This window comes from Camponotus floridanus, unplaced genomic scaffold, assembly GCF_003227725.1.
Source record: "Camponotus floridanus strain SB8 unplaced genomic scaffold, Cflo_v7.5 scaffold37, whole genome shotgun sequence".
In the NCBI taxonomy this organism is placed as follows: Eukaryota; Metazoa; Arthropoda; class Insecta; order Hymenoptera; family Formicidae; genus Camponotus; species Camponotus floridanus.
This window is the reverse complement of record NW_020229514.1, coordinates 1,091,382-1,114,232: the sequence shown is the minus strand read 5'-3', so window position 1 is coordinate 1,114,232 and position 22,851 is coordinate 1,091,382.

Genomic DNA, 22,851 nt, shown 5'->3' with positions numbered 1-22,851 from the left:
ATGGAGAGTCTTGTTGACGAGATTTTGATTTAATATTACTTCTCATGATTTCGCCAGAGTTCTCACTACTGAATTCAATTGTAATAATCCCTTTTGCACACGAAACTATTTCACTTCATTGAAATATGAAATTATATTTAAAATTGATTTTGTTCGAAATATTTAAGAATAAAATTAATATTTTAAATTAACACGTGTCTCATATTTTTAAGTGTCTTCAATAAATATACAAATTAATATCGCAATAATAATTTGAAGATATTGATTTCCAAAAGTATAATATTTTTTCGGATATAGTAATTCTCTTTATATTATTGTCTTTTTACCGATGCAATTTTGTTCATAGATATAATTTCATTATGAATTTTATTAATTGGATTCCATTACAATGTGACACATAATGTATTACGAGTTTTTTGACAATTGATATATAATAACGATAAATTAAAAAAATTTTTTGAAAATTAATCACCGTTGATTATAATCAATGATGATATTTTCAAGAAATTCTTTTTCTAGTTTACCGTTACAAATATAATGTAATAAAAGTATAATATATGTAATACTTTTTAATACAAATTAAATCTATTATCAATTTTTTTGAAAAATTTGATTTGATTAAATTTACTTTTAAGAAATACGGGAAGATTTAAATCACCATATGAAATATCCTATAATATCGCTGCTGTTTAAATAGTCTATTAAATTAAAACTGTTATAAAATTATGCTTCAGTTGCGATTCGCTTGTAATGATTGATAATAAGATTGATCGAATGATCTTTGTAATGGTTAATAGTAAAATTGATCAAATAATTTTTGCAACAGTTGACAATAAGATTGAGCGAATAATCGAAATACAACTTGATAGTTATCAATTTTGAAAATTTAATATTAGTTTAAAAAAAAACTAATCATAAAATAAATTTTTAATATCATAAATGTCGACATCCTGCCTCGAGGCAATGAAATAAGCAATAGCTTTTGCAATAAATATTGTAAACATTAATATTCAATAAAAGTGATACGCTTTTCATATTGACATGTCCTTGATCTGTTCCGTGCTTCTCTAAATCTACATATTTAACGTGAGCGAATAACGTAAGCGTAGCGAATTTATCGAGTGTGATGTAAATTTCATGATCTATGAATTATTTAATTGATATAACGATTATGAAGAAGAATTTTTTTTATTTTTAAATGTTTGCTAAAGGTATTATATTCGTCTTTTAGTAATGAAAAATATTTATATTTGAATAATATTTATATATTATGATGTACTGGAAAAATACAGTTACATAACGTACATAAGATATATTATACTATGTCATCGGTGAATAATATCCTAATACTTGTAAAAATCGCTAAAAGCATTTTTAAATGCGCCAGAGATTAAACAATATTACGTTTCATTCCGCGAGCCGCAGGGCACAAATTATACATATCTTTTGTTTGCGCAGAGTATATTGCGACTTTCGTGTAGATCGTGTTTTATATTTTTAGCAAGATTAAGTACTGTTTGTTAAGTTTATTTCATTTCACGAATACAATAATATCACTTTTATGTCACGTTTTATCATCTTATATCATGTTCGTTATTCATTTCGCAATTTTCTTTCCATCGGCCAAATTTATTTATGAGAAACTTGTTTAAGTCACTTGATATGACTATCGTCATATCCTGTTGAAAAATCTGCTTAATATAAATATTCATTTGTTTACTCAAATCACCCAATGCCATTGTTCTCTTTGTTGTTTTGTTAACTCTTCTTTTTTCATTACTTCTTCGGCAGTTTCTATTTTTTCGAGAGATTACTTCTTCAACTATTAAAGCGATTGCAAAATTTCTTCAATTTTGAAGATGTTAGTATTTTAATAATTTTTCGACAAAATTATTTGAAAAAGTATTATTTTGACATTAAAAATTAAATATTTCTGAAAAGCGAAATAAATCATTTTTAAATTATTTGTACAACAAATAAGATAAATTATTAAAATCAAATCTTTTTTTTTTTAATATTAGTACATGTATCGATAATTTTCAGTTACCTTTCTGGTCCTCTCTCTTTCCTCCCTATCTTCTTTGCCTTCATGTCTAGCGGAATTCCGAATGACTTAACCTTATATCTTGTGCATTTTAACTTGCTCCTCTTTTTGACTCTTTTTACCTTTATTCACTTCTGTTATTTCTCCTTTGTTCTTTCTCTTTGGCTATTCTCTGGTCCTTTCTTTGTCCTTTTGCTTTCTTTTCTGGCCTTTCAGAAGAAATGCTTTTAAAAAGTATCACTTGGTTTCCTCCATATTTGATTCTTCCTAGAGATATTTTATAAAAATATTAATTAAAAACTAAATTGTTACAAAGTTCTACCAATAAAATATTCTTTTTACTCATTGCAACGTTGTAATTGCATATATCGATATAACGAATTCTGGGTTAGATAATCACATGGTCCTGTAATCCTTCTAATATTCCTACTTTCATTTCACATTGTCTTTAAAAATATTTAATAAAATTTTCAATTTTTCTGGTGTTGTTTCAAGTATGCTCAAAGGACCACAATGTTGATGTGATTGTGACTGACGTGCGTTATGGCTATAAGAGATACTTTATACATAGTATTACTAAAATGAAAATCCTTTATTCTTAATGAGAATTTTACAACGATCTGAGAAAAACGATATCGCATCATGATTCGATCTCTCTGAAAAAAAATTAAAAGAGCAATCGACGCTGCAGCGGTAGCAATGACTTCGTAGCGCGACATTAGCCACGTTAAAAATTCGTTACATGTTAAATGCGATTCAACTAATCATGAGAAAATGAAACGTAGTTCGTTATACTTCGCTCTGCGGTAGGGAATGGTGGTAATGCCAAGATTGCACGTGATACTTCTGGGCTATTCAGGGACTATAATCATCTTTGCTCGTTCGCTCAACGCGTGAATTGTTCAGGCACCAGAATGTTGCATCGCCAAGATTAAATCCGAGTTAGCTAGGTGTTCTAATTAAATTTTAAATAAATTATATTATCAAAGTGCAAGATGGCAAAAATTTTGAAAAGTATTTTTTCAAAATGTATGTCATCTTATTTTTAAAATGTTGTGAATTTTATATTATAAAGAAATATAACACAGCCACTATTCTTATTCTTTTCCAATACGCTAGTTTTCTAATTCGCCTTCTTTAGGTATTCAAATTTAACATACATTTATTTCAAAGAACTGTATAATAAAAATATTTATTGGCACATTAGCGCCGGATGACGCACATTCTGATTTTTACGAGAGATGACGTATGTTTTGAAATTCGCATTTTAATTGTAAGATGTTTAAGTTTCTGTAGAGACTTCCGCAAGTATTTGTCTGATTTGATTGTATATTTAGAGACTTTATTGATATCTTCCATCATCTCGCAAAGAAATTATTCGATCGAATTTTTATCAAGGGGATGTTTACCTTAACCCTTATATCAGACATAAAAAAATATGTCTCTTATTTTGATCTAGGCACAAAAAGAATTATTTTTTCTTATATTTTAGAAAAAGTTATTTTTTTCTTAATAATATCTCGTATATAATTATCGAAGGTCACAAATATATCGTATAAATAGAAAATATCTAAAGAATTGTTGCTCTTAATAATTACTTGTTGTTTAATATTGACTTGTGTTAAAAATTAAATTTTTAAAAATTTCTAAGCTGAAGCTACATTTTTGACTAAACATTTTTTAACGTCATCCTCACGTCATGATAAACGGCTCGGATCCGTTGCTATAGAGATAACGTCCCTGCTGATTCCCACGCTTATTTATTCGAGACGACGCGAAAGGTACTTCGGGTCTTTGTAGTTCCGTACGTGGAGATCGAGCGTTCGTTCTCGAGGAGAAAGAGGAGGAGGAGGAGGAGGAAGAGGAAGAGGAGGAGACGAAGGGGGAGAATCAAACCGTACAGCATGCGTACCGCGCGCTCACCTCTTTCTCTCTCTCCATTCCTTTCGTAATATACTGTAATGTATCATAAATATTCCGGAATTGTTGGTTTTATTTCAGCTGTATTATATTCATTATAAATAAGATTATTTATATATAATTCATTTCTTTTATTTATATATAACCAACTTTATGGCATCTCGTTTTTTTTTCGTTCATCACATGTTACTGTTTTGAATCTATTTTGGGCTTGTAATATTTTAAAATTATATCCATTTTTTAACGTTACTTGTCAACTGTTTTCTCTTTAAGGATTTTCATTATATCCTCGATCTTCTTCTCCATTTTCTGTGTTGAGTCTGTGCTCGTGCCGAAATCTTCTAGTGTTTTTTCTACTTATTTTTGCTTTTTCTGCGGGCCTGCCTAGTCAACTGTTTAAAAAAAAATCTTTCACAAATTCTAAAATAAAAATTCTAAAAATTTGATATATATATGAATCATGTAAATTATTAATAAACAAATAAGTTCCATAGTATTGTTAATTCTTTATTCTTCAGTTATTGCCAAGAAGGGATTTGATTACACAATATTTCTAAACATTCATCCATCCATATTTTTTAAATCTAAATCGCTATTTCTTATTAAACATTTTCTCCCAAGTTTCATAGGTATTGTAATTAATATATATCTAGATAGTGTAATATTCTGTTGGTTTAAATGCATACATTTCTAAGATATCATATATCTCGATATGATAAATGTTTGGTTTATAACTTGGATCATTTCGATGAACACTTTTTTCTATTAAATCGATCTCTCTCTCTTTCGCTTTCTATTATATAAATAAATCAAAAGTTAATTAAGTTATTGATATGATTCACATCATCATAAAATAATTTCGATATAAAGAATTTGATTTCTTAAATAAGATTTTGCTTAATTTTTTATATCGTGATAATATAAAAGAAGATTTATATATGTATTCAATTTAAATAAATTTTCGAGTAAATGTTCGAAAATCCTATCAAACGTAAAAGATTTTTTTATAGTAATGTTTTAATATAACATTGATTTTTTTGCTCTCATTCATACACACCCTCAATCGGAAGTCCAATTTCCCCCAAAAATCATGGATTCTAGCTGGAAAATTCATGAAAATTCAGATCAGGACTGTAACGTTTTGAAAACGTGATTCTGAGTGGAAAATTCGAGTAGATCCTATTCGTTCTTTTCAATGTTTTTCAAAATTCTTTTAAATTTTTATTTCACGTTGTATTTAAGTAAAAAATATTTAAAATACTTTGATAATAAAATAAATATTTTCCCATTAATTCTGCAACTTTCTACCTTATATACTATGTCTAAATTCACCCTTAGAAATTCAGATACTCATTCCTTTCCATCTACTTTTAAAAATTTTTCCTCATTTTCTAATTTAACTCCTTTTAATACAATAGATAATGAAATAAATACTTAAATAATGTATAATGTAATAATGTATATTTGAAGTATTTAAAATAATCTGGCAAAATATTAAATTATATAAAACACACTGCTATATTTTTCTTTTTACTCTACAGATTTCTTTTAAAGATTTACTGTTTTGTGACTTGTACATGTAATATAAAGATTAATATTAATATAATATAAATATATAGCTTATTTAATATTGCCAATTTTAATATCTTAAATCGCTTAATCGTCACACTCAACCGCACGCCCTCCAAGTCCTCAGCTTATTTAATATATTAATAAATATATTTTTATTATAGGTTTTCAAAATAAATTTACGTTACATTAAAATTAATACGATACACATTTCTTTAATAAGTCATTGTATGAAAATATTACCCGAATATACATAAAATATACATCGTAGATAAATATTCACATCGATAAAATATTTACAAAGATGATGATCGCGAAAGAAATATTGTATACAATGGGTTTTTTTTGCATCATGCTCAGCCAATTATAGCAATAATATCGCAAATATCGCATCGTTGGTTTTAAATGATTTTTGAATTAAAAAATCTACCGGTAAATCAAGTTCTTTCGGTTCTATTTTTCGACCACGATTTTCCTAGAAAAGGATGTTGCATAACTTATTTTCACACGCGTCCAGTCACTTTTTCGTCCCGATAAGTTTTTCGGCTTTCGTGCCGTGGTAATCGCGACAATTGTGAGAATTTTTGTGCGGGCCTGTACCGGAATGTACAGGCGGCCGGTATTTAGAAGCAGTGGGATCGAAGGGCCGACTGCGGCGGCGAGCGCGTCTGCCCGCGAGCCGGGTCTCGAAAACCTGAATTTCAACTACCTACCTACCTACCTACCTACCTATCTAGACTCGATGGCCTCCGAAACCGCCAAAAACGCGGTATGTGAAATGGCCCGCCCTTCGACGATATTAGAGCGATTGCGATATTGCGAAAAATATTCGGTTGGATGAAATTCGCACTTGTTCTTGCACAAACAAATATCTAATTAATCCAATTACACAGCAGGTAAATTTCGTCGATGCAATTGCATTAAATACAGCGATCGTCAAGACGATTATTTATTACATTAAAAATGTAATTTTGATGAACAACTGAAACTATCTGTCCGAATTTCACTGTCACATGAATAGCCTTCAAAACTAAATGCAACTAATTGTTATTTGACAAAGCCGGAGAGATTTACATCCTCTTATCTTTGTGACGGTAAATTTCGATTTTTTAACATCGTGGACATAAAGTTTAAACCGTTTCACTTGAATTTTGAAAATTTAGCTTTCATAATATTTTGTGTGATAATATTGTTTAATACAATCTGTACATTTATCTGCCTACTCATTATTAATAATTACTTTTTAATGTTTAATTACTTTATAATTATTTTTATAATCTACGCGAGGTAACAAATTTTTTGCATTGAAACAATGTCAATTGTTGGAATCTTTTAAGATGTATTAATTGTTTCTCTACAAGACGGTTTAGAAATACGAAATAAGCACGGTGACAACAGAAACGTTACTACGACGACAACTGAACAACATGAGCATACAGAATAAAATCTTTAATTTTATATAAAACAATGTTCATGTAAATGTCTTCTTGGAAATGTTCTTTCGACGTAAAATGCCATTTCTTTGGACCATTAGTGTTCAATCGAACAAGCAACGTATATGGTCGATATTATAGTAACTGCATGCTCAATATCCATCATATGGATTTCAAAAACTATATAATAATATTTGTATATGTTTTTTTATTTTTTGGCACGACGTGTATTGTGACGCGATATTTTGCAATCGTCATGTCTCAATCATCATCTAAACTGAACAATTTTTTAAAAGATGAATTATGAAAATATTCCATATGCATATCTGTTAAATTCGTCACGAATATTTATGGTTTCTTTCTGTAGGTATCAAAATTATATCTTTCTTTTTCGATAGATATTTGTTTTATTGTATGCTTATTATATTTACATTATATTACTTGACATTTAAATAATAATTTTGTTTTATTCTTAAATAAGCATATATTATGTACTTTCTTTTGAACTTTTTATAGAGGTTTATATTGGTACTTTGGTCGCCCAATTTTCTTTTCGCAGGTTTTACTTTTTTTCTTATTGATCGATATCAAAGTAGTTGGATAATTATTTGAATAATTCTTCTCAGACAATAAGGTATGCGTTTAATCTTTTTCTCTATTAGTATTCCTCCTGTTTGTCCTTTCATTACCTCCCTTTTTCCATTAAATGGTATGCGTTTAATCTTTATTTCTTAAAATAAAAATATTAACCGTCCCATTTATTCATTCTAGATCTATTTTTTCTCCTAATTATAATTGAAATATTTATCTATAATCGTAGTTATAAAGATTAATTATAGATATAAGACCTTTAAATTATTATTTCTCTTTCAATATTTTAATATTGGGATAATGCAAACGTTGCGTGTTTAATATCCCATATGTATTTTTATTGATGTAAAGCATTCTTCATTTGACGGGTGATTCTCTATTTTCTTCATTTTTCTTTTTCTTTTCTTTTTTTCTTTTTTTTTTGAATAAATCAACTATATTATGTGTTTTGTTATCCAGCTGGAAGTTTCTTTTGAATAAATCCTTTTGCCAAAAATAATAATAAATTTGTTACTAATTCTCTACATTATAAAACGTTTTTAATTTTTTTTAAATGTGCAGTGTTATATAACGTTTATAGAAACCAAAAGTAACATAAAATTTATATTTAAGAAAAACATCAATTTACAAAATATATAATCAACGACATATCAATATTATATTTTTAATACATCTATGCATTCTATATTTTTAATTAATACATTTAATTTCATTTCTTTTTTTAATTATTATCAATTTTATTAATTTTATTTTCATTTAATACACATTCGATATTATATTTTTAATACATTTATATTAATGTAATATTATATCCATACATTATATATTTTGTACATATACACATTTACATTAAGAGACGAATTTTCTTATTGAAACAGTTTTTGTATATGCATCGCGTTCATATTACGCAATATCTCAAAGATATGGAATAAGACCGAAGTCTAAGAAGACATTTTAATTTTTTGCCGCGAATTACTTTCGTAATTTTATATCGGCATTAAGCAAAAGCCGATTGTGGCGCAAATTTCATCTTTTTTCTCGTATTAAATCAAATACCGAGGAGGATTAGTTAATCACGTTGATGCGTTACAAAAGAGACTCTTTATTCGCTAATTCTCGATTCACACACACGCCCTGCGTACTTGCTTCTTTTTTAATCAAATAATTGTTCGCGCGTTTTGTTCGCCGTCATAAACATACAAGCGCCGTAGGAAGTGACGAAACAAACGAGCGATTCATCCAACCGACCGCGTATTCACAAACCGGGCTTATAAATGACGGAACAAAATTATTCTCGCCGCTTCTCGCGATTTTACCCCTCGAGAAGCTCGCGCACGTTTTACAACGGATCGCTATGTGTCCGGTTTAAAAACGTGCCGCATGACACACAAGGGTGGTGTATCCACTTGTATACGGAGCAACATGATGAGGGGAGGAAGGGAGAAGGGCTCGGGGGGGAGAGCAAGGGAGAACACGCACGAACATTGCATACATTCCCAATGGCAGGTGGGGGAATTCGGACCGTGAGTAGCACCGACGAAAACCGAGACCAGCCGAAGCCCTCGGAGCAAGAGAATGAGAGATAGAAAGAGAGAGAGAGAGAGAAAGAGCAATGGGGAAAGAGAAAAAGGGAGATGGAACATCTGTAGTCGTCGGCGACGGAGGGGGAGGGGGGGGGAGAATACCGTAGGGGCCGAGAAAAGAAGAGAGAGAAACGGCAAAGGACCTTCGCATGAGTCTCTTCTCTTCTGCTACCCTAGGTTAGGTGCTATTGTAATCGATTGGAGATGCGGGACTTCCCCTGATCCTCCTCTATCTTTCTCTTTTTCCTCCTCCCTCTCTCTCATATACTCTTTCTTCTTCGACCCTTGCCTGCTATACAGACTCGTTACTCATTGTCTGGCAACCCCCTTGCGCCGAGTACGAAGGCATGTGCACCACACACCATCGCGTGCACATGATCAACACGATACAGGCGCATGGGCACGCACACACGCATTTGCACAAATACACGTGCGATAGATGGACGGGGCATTGGGATATAGTTCGGTTTGCTTGCCGCGGGGTTATATGCGAGACACCTTGTGCTTGCGACGTTTCTTTGAGGTGGGACCACCCGCCCGACTCATCACAAAGTGTCGCGTCCGGCAAGATATCCATGCTTTCTCTCTCTCTCTCTCTCTCTCTCTTGTTCGATAGAGTGTTCTTCGTTTCTCGCCGCGAAATCTTGTTAAATGATTTCCTCTCTCTCTCTCTCTGACGCGGATTAAAGATTTCGTAATCGCCGAAAGGACAATTGATCTATGCTTGTTGCAATAAAAAGCGCGATTTTCTTTTCTAAATCTTATTCGATATCACAATGTTATTTTCAGTATAATTTTTTCAAAAATTTATTTTTGTGTTTCTTGTGTAAGAAAATATCCGTGGTGTTATATTATAAATTAAAGATTATTTTTACAATGTACTTATATTTCTGCTCATTTTTTATCAGTAATACGATGTTATCCTTGTACGAAATTGACTAGAATTTTTCCTTTTCTATTACAATTTCTTCAGTCTGTTCTCCTATTTTTGTCGTCAAATCCTTGATATATGTTGAATACATTGAATAACACAATGCATAGAGTAATCCTATCTAATTTTACTCCTTGTTAGACAGAACTCCAAATTTTTGTTTCCTATTAAAATTTATCATTCTTTTTCTCTACGAAAAAAAATTATAATTATAATTTTAACACTGAATTAAAATTTCTAAATTTATTTATTTATATAAATATAAAATTCACCATATAATTAAAATTTTTAAGATGACCAAATTTTTGTCAATTTATACATATAATTCAGTATAAGGCTATTTCATTTAAATTCAATCCAATCAATAATTAATTTTATTTATGTAAAATATTAATTTTATTTTACCTACTTTTGATTGTACTTTTATATTCGTGATAAAAGTCTTCATAAAAATATTATACTTTATTGAAGGTGCTTTTACATTATTCAATTTGCAAAACATTGCATCATCAAAAATTACGCACAGTTCTTTAAGTAAAATAAAAATGGTAAATACGAGTGAAGAAATTACATAAACAAGCATGTATTAATTCTAAGCGTGTATTAATTCTATGGCTGACATTTTCTATCGTAAGATACATCAAAACCATGCATTTTTGCTTTCTATAATGCATAAACATATTTGAGGGGAATTTATTACAATTTATTGTGAATATATCCTAATTATCTAGTTAAAAATTTTATAAACAACTTTTATATTTTGTAGTATTTACAATCATGATATTCCTCAAAAAATGCATATAAAAACTTCTCTTGCATCAGAAACAACCTGTTACAACAGCTGCGCCACATATGGAAGAGCGTGGTATTTCTTATATATTTTTTTCAGAGAAATGAAAATCTACTGGATTTTCAAACCGTGGTGATCGTTGTTCAATTTTGTTCTTCCACTCATGATATCATTTGATATTATTTTGTTTGATGTGTTGAATTTTGATTTGGTATCATTCTTATTATTCATAAAATATTTAAAGGTTGAAATATTGAAAGGTTGAAGTTATTATGTAAAAATCAGTTAACTTTTCCCTATTAAATTTTATTCATTGAAGCATTACAATTTGACAGATGTTATAAAAGACATGTTACTCAAATAAATGATTGCACGTAACATTCGTATTTCCAATTTTTTTACAACTATTCTGCATCTGAAAAAATCGATATAATATGCCATCTTCTTGCGTGTTCATCGGTTAATCTAACAAAATTTTTAATTCAAGATTTTTTTTTGTATTAATGAGTTACATGCAGAACAACTGTCATATTTATTTCAGCAATTATGATTTTCTTCTTCTCACTTCAATTTTGTTCGCTCTTTTTATCTCTACATTTACCTCTATGTTATCTTTGATATATTCCGTTATCTCTTGTTTTAGATTTTCGGTCTTCCAACTTACTCCTTTGATCACTATGTTATTTTTCCTCTCGTTCCTTCCTTTCTTTCATTAATCCATTTTAATTCCGCAATTCTTCTCTCCAACATTTTTTTTCTTTCGACCATTTTTCTCTCTCTCTTCTTTCCTCAGGCCTTTCTTTCCTCTCTTCCATCATTTGTTCTTTTATCTTCTCCATTTCTCCTCTCATTTCTTTTCTTACCTCTTCCATCACTATCGTTAAATATTTTTTTCATTTCTGATACCGTTTCATCTTTGCAGGCTCTCGTTATTCTCTCTATCTTCCTTTCCTTATCCACCTCTGAGTCTCTGCTCATTCCGAAATTTTCCAGCGTTTTTTCTTTCGGTTTGTTTTTACTTCCCGCCACTCTGCCCACCTTGCATTCTTTCTGAACTTTCTTACTAACTGTCATATTTATAAATAATATATATAAACATATATATAATATATAATATATAATATATATAATATATAATGTATATAATATATATATATATATATATATATATAATATATATAAACATGACATTATATTCCAACAGATATGTGAACAAGATACTGGATAAAAGATCTGCACATTTTTATGTAATTTTGTTCCATCAAAAAATTAATGATATCCATAAAAAAACTAATATCTGATATCATTGACAATTCAGATGTGTATTGCTGATTAACTTGTCAATTTCTCAGATCTTTCACGACTCGATAATGCGCATTTTTTAAATTGATACTTTCATGATTCTTAAAAGAGGCTTCATCGATATTGTCAATAAAATAGATTGTTTTTCAATTGATCCGTATATTAATCATTTATATGTATATCGCAAACAAAATGTCATCGTCAGATAAGCAATGACCGTGACTGTGACGATGATCGTACACGAATAGAGACGAGGAGCGAAGAAAGAGGCGAAAGAGGGATGAATAGAGCGAAGGGGGAAACGAGGAAAGACAAAAAGAAAACCCACAGAAAGCGGAATACTTTAGCAGCTTAAGCTATTTTCGTTGTTCATTGTTATAAGCTTTTATATTAAAAGATAAAAACGAATTTCCGGACGGAAGTGTTACTTTTAGCGCGCCGAATTCGTGATACGATTGCGTGTTTCCGAGAGAGACGTGTGTGAAAAAGGAGAGGAAGGGGCGAGGACTGCGTACCGCTATGTGTGATACCTGCGTACTAATTAATTACAGCTGCGTAGATTATCGATCCAAGCGTGTACGCCTGATATCGCGTACTGATCCGTCAGTTTTTGTTGATACGGTTACGTTTATACGTTTTTTTTTCCTCGTTGATTTGCACATCGATGCTGCTTCTGCCAATGCGATTAAATTAGAAATCAACGATAGTATAATGAGACATTATAAACTATCATTAACATACAAAGCCGTATGTATTTCGGATAAATATATAGAGTTGTTCGTAAAATACAAAACGAATTTTACCTTATAATATATATAAGGTAATATTAGTAATATTACTATCGATAATATAAATTGCTCGATATTTTAACAGTCTTGAAATTAAGATCCCGATTAATTAAAGGAAAAATTAAAGGAAATTCGGTTTGTATTTGAATAACGAATGATCTCTTGTATAAGGAAAATTATTGTCATTTGCGCACACTGAGAAAAAAATCTGAGTGCGTTAATTAGGAATCTGGTAGATTCAAGCAGTATGTCTGTTGGAAAATGGACGAATCAGAATTCCTTCAAGAATTGCCAGATGAGTATGATTAATTTTTTCTTGTTAAATTTACCAAATTTTCTTGGTAATAATAATACTAAATTTGCAAAAAATGGCATCATTGTGTCTATGTTTAATTAATATAACAAGAACTTTTATAGATCCAGAAAATATCTATACTAACCAATCCCTTAGAGTAAAGTCTATTAAACGTTCTAGTTATAAAAAATCGAGTCTTATCGTAATAACTAGAAATTTTTTTGCTTGATTTGAAAATGCCTTCTATCAGATACGTCTTGTTGGTGCAATCAAATTTTTCTCAGTGCAAGACATTCAATTCTAGAAACTCCAAGATACATTTTCACACGTAATGTTAGCTATTTTTTTCGTTGATATAAGCGAATCATCAATTTTGTTATCCTTGTTAGCAGGAACGGATCTTTCTCGCGAAAGGATTTAACGAATTTTCAATCTCTCTATTTATCTTAAATTTGTCACTCTCTTCGAAATTTTTAATTCTATTAATAATTAAAAACGTAATAAATAATGTTTTTGCTTTTTCGAAACATTTTGATCATTTCTCATGGTCAGCATTTATATAAAATAAGCTTGTTTTAACATTTATTGACAAATTCTCTGAGTGCTTCGCATATAGATAATTATTATAATAAATTAATGTAATGTTAATTATTAGTTGTGATTTTATTTTATTCTCGTTATAGTTATTATTATTGTAATATTACATGTTATATTATTTACTTAGAAAAGTTTACTTGATATACATTGATGAAATCGAAATTTAATATTTATAAAGAATTGCGTGAGAAATTTATTTTTTTGAAAAATACTTTAAATTCTTGAATTTAAAAGCAAAATTTATACGTCTTGGTTTAGAATCACTAACCAGCAAATCTCAAGAGTCCAAGATTTCCAAAAAAAACTTATCATTTTTCACACTCGCTAGATTTAAAAGTATTATTTTCTTTCGTTATTGCATTGTTATATGAGTGTGTCAAGTGGTTAAGATGTTATAGATCCGCTCCTGCTCAACAGCAGCAGCAGCAGCAACCTCGATGTTAACGCTAACATTTCATACCCGCCATTTGCGAGTAGCGCGAATACTTTCGCTGGCGAATAGTTTAATTGACAGGATGCCAAATGTTAGTTCTAAGTAGTCTCGTAGCGAATTACTCGTCTTACGAGTCCTCTCGCGCAGACCTTGCGTCACGGGGCAATATTGAAGTTTACACACCTTCATCTGTCAATGGTGGTGAGACGAGAAAAAGAGACAGAAAGAGAGGTAAAAAAAAAGGGAATAATGATCGCGAGATTTTTATGGTCTTTCAAGTTCGTCGGAACTAAAACTTGGCTCGCTGTCTCAGTTTCTGAAAAAATTTGTTTACCATCAAATTTTTTTTTTTTTTTAGAATTTTATTCGCTGGAAAAAATTGTACGATAAGAAAATACACGTATATGTATATACATTTGTAAATGACACAGCACAAATGTTTTAATCGAACGTTAAAATAATAAAAGATAATAATTATTATAATAGAGATAAAAAAATTGACGCGACGCAAAAGTAAATTCCAAACAAAGCCTGTGTGGGATATTAACTCTCTTGATGCTACAAGGGTTGAGAAATTCGATCGGCGAACGTTTGTTGTCGCATGGACGCTTTTCCTTTGAGCTGCTTTGAAAAAATTTTTCTCGCTTACACAACGACACGATGACGGTTAATCTTCGAAGACCCGCTCGCGTCGACGACGAGATATTACTGTCGTGCGAAATGGGCATTTATATACAAGCATTTCTCGTTAAATTTTATTTTCAGAAGAAAGGGTTATTTTTGCCATTCAACAGAGCTTTATCATCGACCAATCAACGCGCAACTTGCGGATGTTTATTCATATATACGATCACGAGGGGCACTCGTGCACTTCTTGTGCTACATCTTATTGCACAAGTATAAGTAACGTCAAACCTTATCTAGTTTTTTTCTTTTTTTTATATACATTTTTACAAAAATTCCTCGATATCGATTATATGAATTTTGATGCTCATTTCAGCAAACTGAAATAATTCTCATAAGCATTTTCGTTAATGATATCAAAAGTTCTAAACGCCGAGGCGATTAAATCGAGTTACAACTGGCTAAAATTTCTAGCTTGATCTCGTCATTATCACAAATTTTAATTAAACGTGCTGCTCTCGATAATACATACGATATTACTTGTAAAAGACACAATTTTTGTAAAACTTATATATTTTCCATTTCTCAAGAAAATATATTTGTGCCATAAAAAGACAACAAAGAGATAATAATTTGCAAGTGTATAAAATTCTTTTTTATGCAAAAATGATTTTCCCATTCCTATTGATACAGTTACGAAAATATGAGTGAAATGTATCAAAGTATCATGTCGCAATATGAAATATCACAGAGATGGAGAGAATGAGGTTTTTCATACACGAGACTTACACAAATTGTTGCTTGAAAGCCTCGCGTTATCTGCAACGTTCTATAAACGTTCATTCGAGTTATCGCGGTAAATGTATCTGAAACGATTGCGTGAAAAAATATTTATTCCTCATGTTTATCCTGACGCAGTTTTATCTATATTTGCTCTCGAAATATATAGATACACACACACACACACACACACACACACACACACACACACACACACACACACACACACACACACATATATATATATATATATATATATATATATATTTACTTGGATTATTGCAGAAAAAATTGCACGACTTCTTTTATGCTTTACCCAAGATAATCATCATCTAATTGAACTTTATTAAGATAAAGCATGATGCATCACACACATACTTTTAAAATCTAAATTAGTTTAAAAAATCACAATTCAAAAAAGGCATTTTTCTCCATAATTTGATTAAAAACCCTTGAATATTTATTAATTTTTTTCGAATACTCTTCTCACAGTTTTATAATTTTTTTCTCTCGTTGCATCAGATATCTTTAACTTTGCATAATTATAAATAAACGTATAATCAAAGGAGTGTGTAATTATTTTCAATCTTTCGGCATTATGCATATCCAAAAAGACAATATCCTTTATCAATGTTAGGCTATTTAGATTAATGCGAAGCTAATGATGCCTGTTCTAAACGTGAGCTTTTGCTAATTAAAAAATATAATCAATAATACGCAAGTCCAAATAGCGAATGTCTATTACTACTCAATACTCTCGCTAGAGAAAGTGTGCACTAATTTTTTTAAGTACTAATCGCTTGAGATACAAAATTTCTGTTATTTCAATGATTCAACCTGATATATGTTTTTCGCGAAATTATTATTAAATAAATAGGATTTAAAAATACAAAATTTAATGGGCAGTATATTTTATATAAATTATTATACATTACTCATTAAGCATTTTTTGCAATTTTCTTTTATTTCGCGGTCTAGATATTTTCGCGTATATATTTTCTAAAAAAAAAGAGAATGCTCACTGTTTGCGAAAGATTCTGTTACAATGTGTTTTAATGAATAATTAATTTAATTATTAATTGCTAATTAAACAAATTAATATATTTAAAAATAATAATTTAATTATTAGTTGAGACAACAAAACTAAATTAAACTACTAAGTTGAACGCTTTACGTGATTCGGATACTAATTGAATGAATAGTTGAAAGTGTATGCACATTATCGTTTAATGATTTAATTAACAACCAGTAAATTGCATCTTCAATTAACAATAATGAATAATAAATGTAAATATATTTTTAATCACTCGGCTTCAGTTCTAAACATATTTTAATTATTCAAAAAGAGTATACACACATCCGACATACAAATCAACTATTCGGTAACATTTCGACGACTATATCGTATGAATCGTACGATCGCTTTTTATATACATATTTGATATCGTTATGTTATAGCTATAATCATATTTAATTTATTCATCCATCTTCGTAGTGACTTTGATTTACGATATTGTGCGAATGTTTAAAACGGCGATCGGTACTCGATCGAAGCGATTGATTGGTCGATATATCGAAATTGGAAATCGCGATAATTAAAGGACGGACAAAGTGATCTCGTAATTTTTTTCCTTTTTGTTTCTCTCTCTCTCTCTCTCTCTCTCTCTCTCTTTCTCTCTCTCTCTCTCTCTTTCCTTTCTCATTGCCTTTCGATTATTTCGTTCGATAAAGTTGTAAGTATATATTATATTATACATAGGAATAGACCGTGAAATATACCTCGAATGTTTGAACGTAGCATTGTAAGTAGCTTACATACGATGGACGCTGCGATGAAGATACCTCGAACATTTCGACTACTGTACCCGCGGTCGTACGCCTTAAGATTCAACGTTAATGTCCTCTCCATCTTCCTTTGGACTCGCGAGAGATATCGATGTCGTCTCGATCTTTCTCTTTCCTCCATTCTTTCTCTTATTATTTTCATCGGCTTATGGATTTCTCTCTGAAACAAAAAATTGCGGGTGTCGCGATTGCCATCAGTATCGCGTAGAGAGAATCTCTCCCTTGTAATCTCTTATTTTTACAATGCACAGATTTGTTATTTCATTTCAAGGCACAATAAAATATTTAGTAAAAGTAATATTTAAAATATTTAGTAAAAGTCTCTTGATATATTTCTGTATATTAATCTTATAACGAGATCAATTATTTCGAATATATTATTTGCTGTTCGAAACAAAATGACATATTAAATAATTAAAATAAGAGAAAATCCAAGAGATTCTCTACAAAGATTCCGCGTCCATTCGTTATGATAAAAATAATCGGGAGGAAGGAAAGATGTAATTCCAGTGACGAGAACTTGAATTCTCATGTTTCACAGATGCATCAAAAAATGATCCGTCATATTTAGGAAGAACGAAAAAATCAGTGTAAAATGCATTTTTTCGTACTTGTTAAATCAAAAATTGAATGCACGAGATTACATCGTTCCCAATCTTCGCTATGAACGATCGTTTATGATAAATTGCGATCGATGAACAATTGACGCGACTTTACGTATCGTGTATACGAGTCTCTACGATCTTTACCCCTAAGAAAAGTTCGCGCTTTAATCGCTCCGACTCGGAGGATTTTTGCCTCGCGAACGAATTCCAACCCTCGTTCGCGCAACGTGTCTTCTCTTCCTCCTCTGCTCTATATCCCGAGCGAATCGTATCGTGGTGCGACACACTCGGTGCGAAAGAGAAAACGCGATCGATACCGAAAGAGAGAGAATGATGGACAGAGAGAGAAAGAGAGAGCGAGTCCGTACCTTGAGCGAAACTCGTGACGTACCATTGCATGAGCGAGGCTTAAATCCTTAACACGAAATATCAGAATAATTCCGAAAAAAGGGGGGGTGGAGAAGAAGAGTACGATCTTGAGAAATTTTGCAAGCCTCGAGCTTTTCTGTAAAAATAAGCAATATAATAACGCGACGTCATTTTGCGAAAAATTAATATTTATTCATCAGCTGATGAAAAGAGATTATTTATATCTAATGTCTCTCTTTTTACAATTATAAATTGGCCAATTTGTTTTGCAATTTTATTTCAGGAAAATTAAGATTCCAGAATTTTCCGCAAACTCTAGATCGTTTTGCAAACTCTAAAATGGATATTTCGGGTTAAGGTAATAATATTTGAAAATGTCAAGTAGAACTCATTATACCGCGCGTATGTATACGTACATATATATGTATGTGTGTGTGTGTCTATATGTATATATACATATATATGTATACGTGCAGGACAAATGTATATGCGTATGCGAGAGAACACGAGCGGAATTCGGCCTGCTGATCACTCCGTCCGCGACAGAAACACTGTAATTATATGCATTTGTAAATACTCAATTGACGAAGTACGTTAGGGAAAACACGACACATACGCATCGCGTAATTGTAAATATTAAACATGGAGAAGATATTTGTTAAATATAGAATATGTTACGTTTTTCAAGAAACCACACATGGCATTTCGTTCATTTCAATCCATTATATATACGTCTTCCTATGTCCTAGAAAAAGAATCCCTGAATTTGTCCCGATTCTTTTCAGGGATAACGAGATTGCTCTAGACGATAATTTTGTTATATAGAATAATCCAAAACTTGCCATTATTCATATTTACGCATCTCCCGATATCGGTAAATATTTTTTTGTGTTGCAGACAATTAAAAGAAAAAAATTGATCTTCATTAGTCGAGTTAAAATTTGTGAAAAAAGAATGAAACTTTTGTTGAGAAAAGACGGATCTCAAGATCGATCAATTCGACGAAACAACTGGCACAGTTCTGGAACATTCTACATAACAAAGTTCAAGTGTCTTATTATCTCTCTTGTACTCTCGATAAGAATAGTAACATGAAGAGGAACAAGAAAGAAACGAGAAAGGTAAGATGCACGCAAAGTAAGTACAAACTATCACTATATTTTCGTGCCGATTATAAATTATGCATCGCACATATATTGATTGCGTCGTCATATATATATATATACAGGGTGTTTTTTAATAAGGTGCGAAAAATTTTAGGAGATGATTCTTTGTCGAAAATTAAGGAAGATTTTTTATATAAACATATGCATCCCTCCCTGTCGAGTTACATTCCTCCAAAAATGGGAATAAAGATTAGATTTTTATTTTTTTCTCAAATTTGAAACAAATTAAATGAAATTAGGTGAATATTTTTAATAAAAAGATTATTTATTAATATTTTTTTCAGCCTCCTGTATTGTTATAAGGGGATGAAACTAGCAACCCCTATTCAATTTTTTATTAGAACTTTTTAATGTTTATATGAAAAACCCCTCTTAATTTTCGACAAAGAATCATCTCCTAAATTTTTCGCACTTGTTAAGAAACACTATATATATATTCGGACAACGAGCTGTTGGCCGTGATTAAGTCGGGCCTTCATTGTTGCTTAATCAATCGGCGAATTAAACGCGCTTTATCGCACGCGTTGTGATAAAAAGCGCGCATTCAAGGCAGCCCTGATGCGACAATTAACGGACGCGTCTCGCGTGCAATTAGCCGAACGAATGTTTCTTTTTCAGTAGACGATTAATACATAATATTTTAAACGGACGCGCACACATACGTGTCCCGACGATCCAAACACGCGCGTGTTTTACGATATACGCCATTAACGTAATTACGGTGCCGCTCTCGCACGCCACAAGTCGATCGCTTCTTGTTGCCACCCACGTTCACGTACAATGTACACGCGTGGTGCGAACCAACACGGCGAATAAAATGTATTTCATTCGAAATTAGCGCGACCTGATTTTACCGCGCGCAAAGTCCGGGCGAAAAATTAATTTGCGCCTTCAGAATCTGTAAATGGAAGCGTGAGACACGTACCGATGGTTTTCTATGTTGGTACAGTTTTTAGAAATTACATATCCGCGACAGTCGAATTAGGTAGGTGGCCCTCGATCTTTGGAGGAAATAAATCTATCGGATTTTTTAGCGAGCTCTTTGGAAGAATTAAACGTTATAACTCACGTTTTCTGTTAAAATAATTTTTTTTAAGGATTTTACACTCGTATGTATTTTCTTAGCGTCAACCTTAAGAATAATGCATGGCTATTTTATCGAAAAGATACAATTAGATGGAGAATATTCACTAACAGGTCGTTCATTGGTGCGTCTTACCTAATCCAATTTGCATATGTGTATTTCTATTGCCTAATGTAATTCACTGCACCTGAATTATGCATCGAATATGCCATCCACTGTGCAGCACACATATCATTGTGCTAGGTTAAAAGTGAGTTTGCAATTTTGTCTCGATAATTTTATTCGAGAAACATTTTCTTAGGATTCATACAAACTATTATTTCCTTTCTAAAAAAAAACATTTAAAAAATTGTAAAAGCATCGTTTAAAAAAAATTGAAAAGTAGTCTTTATAAAGGAACACGTATACATGAAATCTATTAATGTATTTCTACTAATCTGGATAATTTTATTCGAGAAACATTTTCTTAGGATTCATACAAACTATTATTTCCTTTCTAAAAAAACATTTAAAAAATTGTAGAAGCATCGTTTAAAAAAAATTGAAAAGTAGTCTTTATAAAGGAACACGTACACGTGAAATCTATTAATGTATTTCTACTAATCTGGATAATTTTATTCGAGAAACATTTTCTTAGGATTCATACACACTATTATTTCCTTTCTAAAAAAACATTTAAAAAATTGTAGAAGCATCGTTCAAAAAAAATTGAAAAGTAGTCTTTATAAAGGAACATGTATACGTGAAATCTACTAATGTATTTCTACTAAAAATTTCTTCCCCTTTTTTTTAATTTAGGCTCGCGTCCAAAGGAGAATTTTACATCATATACTATCGGGATTGAATCGAGATAAATGCGTTAAAATGAAACGCGGGCGCGCGAAACATCAAAGATCGCGATGTGTTTCAGGGTTTTCATTATCATGAGATATTAGTTCGCGTCATTTGTTGCGCGCTCGCCCTTTGCCATCCATTGCAAAGGGGCCTCCCGTAAATGGCGCTGCTATACGCGATCGATCGATCGCGAAACAAACATTATAAAATGACACGCGACGCGAGAGCGATATTCGCGCGGCGGCGACCGGCCACGCGAATGCGGATGACATATTCGCATGGAAATGCAAGCCCCCGCATTAATTTATTCGACGTTGCCGTTGTACACGTGTCGCTAAACGAATATTCATTACGATCCCTGTCCCTCCCCCGCTCGCCAAGCGGGGGAAGAAAAAAATATTGCGTATTTTATATATATATATATATATATATATATATATATATATATATATCGATAATTATTTTCGTTCCCCGCGCCTTCTCGGGCGATTTACAGTTTTGCAAAAAAAGAATGTATCTACCACGAGCACGGATCATCTGGTGCGAAGCAAACGATATATAAAACAGAAATAATAGCGGATATCATGTTTTTCGTAGCAGAATCAACGTTTTTCGATAGACAAATTATGCATAACAGTTTATTTGGTGACGTGACAAGTTTCTTTTATATTTATACGCATATACATGTACAGAGTGTTTCTCAATAAGTGCGAAAAATTGCAGATGATTCTTTGTCGAAAATTAAGAGGGTTTTTCATATAAACATTAAAAAGTTCTAATAAAAAATTGAATAGAAATTGCTAGTTTTATCTCCTTATAACAATACGGAAGGCTGAAAAAAATATTAATAAGTAATCTTTTTACTAGTAAAAAATGTCCACCTAATTTCATTTCTTTAACTTGTTCCAAATTCAGAGAAAAAGAAAATATAATTTTTACCCCTATTTTTGGAATAGTGTAACTCCACAGGAAAGGATGTATAAATTTATATAAAAAATCTTCCTTAATTTTCGACAAAGAATTATCTAAATTTTTCACACCTATCAAGAAACACCCTGTATATGTATATTTATTTATCTGTTTACTTATTATGGAATCATAGAATTAATTCATATCTAGAAATTTATACAAAATATATATCTTCCCTATATGTATCACATATTCCATATACAAATCAATTGTATAAATAAATCCACATAAACATACAAAATATAAAAATAATTAAAATATCTGTACATTAATTCTTTTTTTTATATATAAGAATAAAA